The sequence below is a fragment of the Lactuca sativa genome, chromosome 6, assembly GCF_002870075.4.
Source record: "Lactuca sativa cultivar Salinas chromosome 6, Lsat_Salinas_v11, whole genome shotgun sequence".
Taxonomy (NCBI): domain Eukaryota; kingdom Viridiplantae; phylum Streptophyta; class Magnoliopsida; order Asterales; family Asteraceae; genus Lactuca; species Lactuca sativa.
The window spans coordinates 201,505,515-201,511,068 of record NC_056628.2 but is presented as its reverse complement, the minus strand read 5'-3'; positions in this window follow the sequence as shown (position 1 = coordinate 201,511,068).

Below are 5,554 nucleotides of genomic sequence, written 5' to 3'. Positions count from 1 at the left end.
CAATCAACTAAGTGGAATGAATATGTGATTGAAGCACTTAATTTGATTTAAAAGAATAATGTTTGGGAACTTGCCAAATTACTAGGGGTTTCAAACCCGCAGGATGCAAGAAAAACTTTAAGACAAAATTAAACCCCCACTTATTAACATTGAACGACATAAAGCTCGATTGGTGGCTAATGAGTATTCAAAAATGAAGGTATTTATTACCAATAAATGTTTTTCACTTGTTTCTCATAATGACTTTATTATGATCATAATGGTCCTTGTAGCTCATTTTGATTTAGAACTACATCAAGTAGATGTCAAAAAAATCTTAACTGGTATATAAACAAAGATGTTTACATTACCCAAACAAAAGGTTTTATTTCTAACAATTAAGAACTTCGTATGTGTAAACGCAAGGTGTATATATATATATATATATATATATATATATATATATATATATATATATATATATATATATATAGGCTAAATGATGCTTCGTGTCAATGCTATCTAACGTTCAAAAAAATGATGAACAGTTACAAATTCATTAATAGCCATGTAGAGAAATGTATATACATCAAGATCATTGGGATGAAATTTATCATGCTTGTATAATACATAGAGGTGATTCTCTTAGCAAGTAATCACATTGATATGTTGCATGAATCAAAACACTTGCTACCATATCGCCTCAATTGAAAAGATATTGACGAAGCCTTGTATGTTATAGGAATATACATACATAGAGATAGATACAAAGGAATTTAGTATTATCCTAAAAGGGATATATCGATTTTGTAGTAATTCGATATAACATAAAACAATGCTTCCCTTTAGTTTCTTCCATAGTTAAGGAAGACGTTTTCTTCTTATTTCAAGCCTGAAAACAGAGGTATAATAAGATTAAATAAAGTTTATCATATATGAGTTGATAGTTTGAAGCATAAGTATGCACACGTTTGTACTTGTCTGAATGTTCCTTATGTTACTGGCATGCTAAGTCGTTATCAATCAAATCACAATCTAGATCACTAGAAAGCTAACAAGAAAGGTTTTGGATATATACATGGTACTAATAATTACAAACATGTTTAAAAAGGAAGTGATTTGATATCTAACTCCAAGTTTTAAAAATGCAAAGATAAATAGTCATTATTGGGATACATCTTTATGCAATCAGTTGACTAATATCTTGGAAAAGTCATAAGTAAAAATTTGTGACTATACAAAATATGATAGCAAAATATGTTGTCATATATAATTCAAGTTTCCAGGGAATTTTATTGAGAAATTTAATCACAAGACTCGTAATTGTAAACTCCATTTTAGGCCGTTAAAATAATGTTTGTTGCTATAACTCTGCCTCTATAATATTTTCCACTAGTAATAATTAAAGTGGTGTAGGGGTTTATTGTAACGGCCAAAAATTTGAGTATTTAACTATACTCTATTTTAGTGTAGATGTTGAAGTAGATTTCTATTTTAAGAATGATAACTTACATTAGAGTGACAGTTGCAAACAGAAGAAACGTGTTGTGATCATGCAAGGATGCAACATGAAAGGTCAAAGAATGTACTAAAAATTTAAGGTTGCGTCGCAAGTATGGGTAAATATAGCGGCACGAGTATGAATGTGAGTCAAGGGGACACATGGATCAGGTTGTGACATGTGTTGACACATTTTGGTAGACGTCAACACGAAGCAAGGTCACAACATGACCCGGAATATGTCGTGATACAAAAGCATGAGGATTAGCAAGTACACAAAGGGTTAAAGGGCTTCTTTGATGGTTTCTTTGGCAAATCTTAAGGCCATTTTGCGAGGGTACAATTGTGTAACGTGATAGGGTATTCTCTTGACCCAATAGTACGTGATTGTGTTTATGTAGCATTAATTGTGTGGGGTTCTTAGATGTAACACCTGGTTCTAGTAATAAGTATTATTTACGAGATATGAATCTTTCTAGATGAGTAGATGTTAAATGTGAATTGATCATTTTGAGCATTCTCATGGAGTAATTGGGTTCAATGGAGCACTTGGGGTTCATGAAGCATGTGACAAAGGAACAAATTTTCTGAGAAAGGAATAGATCATCCGAAAAAGGAACGGATCAAGTGAAAAAGGAACATAACTTCCAAAAGGTGGTTTGAAGCAACTTGGAGCAACATGGAGCAACATGGTCTAACATCTTGAGCCATGAAGATGTTGAGTAGACCTGGCAATTCGTGTCTACGTGTCGTGTATTCGTGTCAGACATGAATTTACACGACACGAATTTGTTAAACACGAACACGACACGAAGTATAAAACGTGTTTGGGGTATCAAACACGAACACAACATGTAAAAAATTCGTGTGACATGTGACACGACACGAATAGACACGTTTTTTAGCTGTGTTACACGAAAACACGAAAAACACGAATAGACACGTTTTTATTGGCTTTTTAAAGCTAGGGCTATAAACTAATTATTGACTTTTACGAAATTGGTCCCTAATATATTATAAATATAAAATTTAACCCTAAAGTATATATTAGTATCTATGTGTTTATACGTGTCACGTGTCAACATGAATTTGTACCGTGTCTTATATGTGTCTAAACAGGTAAATTCGTGTTTGACACGTGTAAGACACGAAACATGAATTTAAAATATGTGTTAGACACGAATAAACAAGAAACACGAATTTCTAAAACACATACACGGAAAACTCGTATCGTGTTCGTGGCGTGCTAATCATGTCGTGTATCAAGTTGCCAGGTCTAATGTTGAGCCAAGGTGATGTTGAGCCATGAAGATGTTGAGCCAAGGTGATGTTGAGCGAAGGAGATGTTGAGCCAAGGAGATGTTGCGCCATATCTATGAGAAGTTGTGCCAAGAGGAAGATGTTGCACCATCTTGATGAGATGTTGCTCCATGGAGAAGATGTTGTGCCATCACAGACCATCTTGGTACATGATGCGCCATCTCAATTCCTTTGTTGTTCCACCATGATGGATGTTGGACCATTAGTGTTCATGATGCGACGCTTGTGCATCATGTTGCTCCACTATGGTCAAGGTGGTCCATCATGTGTGTTGCTGATGCTCATGGGTTGTATGACATGGAAGAATGTTCGAGCATGTTGGAATATGATTGGTTGTCACTATTCATGGGCCTATGGGCCAATGAGATTGGCCCATTAGGGTTTTAGGCATGATCCTTCAAGTATAAATAGGGATGCATGCTAGGTCATTTTGTATCTTGAATTCTAGAGTGTTAGGAGAATGTCTGTGAAAATTATACTTGTAACCTCTGTTTGAGTGCTCTAAAAAAAGAATACCCCCCTCGTACCTGTGGACATAGGTTACCTTGACCTAACCACGTAAATATTGTGTCTTGTGTGCTTTTGGTTTTGCTAGTTATCCTCTTTATTTCCTAACAAGTGGTATCAAAGTTGTGATTTGTATTCTTGTGATTGAAGATGTCTACTCACACGTTTGATTTAGAGAAGTTCAATGGTTCAAATGACTTCACTTTATAGAAGGTGAAGATGAGGGTTCTTCTAGTTCAACAAGGATGTGCTGCGACACTGGAAGGAGAGGCGAAATTTCCAAAGGTCATGGCGGCTGGCAAGAAGGTGGAGATTTTGACAAAGGCACATAATGATATTCTGGTGAGATTAACAGATGAAGTAATGAGGTAGGTCATGGATCAAACAATTGCTTCTGGGCTTTGGGATTAACGTTGTGACAAGTACCAGAACAACTCACTGACGAACAGGTTGTATCAGAAGCAAAGGTTATACACTCTCAAATTGTCTGAAAGTACCCAAGCGAAAAATCATCTGGATAACTTCACTTGCATCATATTGATCTACAAGGGGTTGATGTGAAGATTGAAGATGAAGATGAATATCAGGCGCTAATCCTCTTATGTTCTCTTCCGATCTCATATGAGAATTTCGTTGATACCATGCTCTATGGTAGGCCAATGATCACTGTGAATAATGTGAAGGACCCTCTGATGTCCAAACAACTGAAAATAAAAGTTTCAGTTGGAGAGGAGGTGAGCAGTTCCAGTTTGTTTGTAGGCAGAGAAAGGACATAAGATAGGAAAAGGGAAATAGAGGAAGATCACGTTCTAAATTTAAGTCTAAACGTTCATCGAATGTGAAAAGTTATATCTGCAAGGAGAAGGGGCACTTCAAGAGAAATTGTCCACAGTTAAAGAATAAGTTCAAGAGTGAATCAAGTCGCAATAACACTGCTGATGTAGTTCAAGAAAGTTCTGATAAAGTTGATGATGGTGATGTACCGACTGTTAGTACATCTAGTAGTGTAGATGCTTGGGTCATGGATTCTGGAGTATCCTATCACATGACGTATAATCATGACTGGTTCGACTCTTTCAAAGAGTGGGATGGCACAGTTAAGATGGGTGAAGATTGGTTGAGCAGTATCAAGGGTAGTAGCATGGTACAAATCAAGATACATGACGACATGGTCAAGAAGTTAGATTGTTGGTACGTTCTGAAACTTCGAAAGAATTTAATCTCTCTTGGAACATTTCCTAAGAATGGGATGAGGTATGCTAGTGAAGGTGGTTGGGTCAAAGTGACCAAAGGTTCTCAAGTTATAATGAAAAGGAAGATGAATCATGGAGGGATATATATATATATATATATATATATATATATATATATATATATATATATATATCCTAGATGGTCATACGGTTATAGAAACGGTGGCTATCTCTCATTCCTTGAATGAAAGCGATGACAAGACAAAGTTGTGGCATCGTAGGTTGGGGCACATGAGTGAGAAGGGCATGTCAGTTCTAAGTAAACAATGATTGCTTGGTGGAGAGGTTGTTGGGACTATAAAATTTTGTGAAGCTTGTGTCAAGGGAAAGCCTCGCAGAGTGATGTTCGGTACTGGTCAATACATAAGCAAGGAAATCCTGGAATATGTTCACCCGGGTCTATGGGATCCTACACAAGTGAAGTCTAAAGGAGGATGCTCATATTTTGTGACGTTAATTGATGATTATTCAAGGAAGGTTTGGTTTTACTTTCTGAAGACCAAAGATGAGGTGTTTCGGAAGTTTAAGGAATGGAAGACCATGGTTGGGAAAAATACTAGAAAAGAGGTCAATACTCTAGGGACAGACAATGGGTTAGAGTTTTGTAATGCTCCATTTGATAACTTTTACAAGTTAGAAGGTATAGTGAAGAACCACACTATACAACACACACCACACCAAAATTGTGTGGCAGAACGAATGAACCAAACACTCATGCAATGTGCAAGGTGTATGCATATATTTGCTAACTTATCTAAGCAATTCTGGGCAGAAGCAGTGAACATTGCTTGCTATCTGGTGAACAGATCACCATCAACTGCTATTGACTTGAAGAATCTTGAAGAGGTATGGCTTAGGAAACCCTCTGACTATTGTGGTTTATGAATATTTGGATTCCCCATATATGCTCATGTGAATGATGGTAAACTTGAGCCAAGGGCAATGAAGTGCATATTTCTAGGATATGTGAAAAGAGTAATAGGTTATCTAATGTG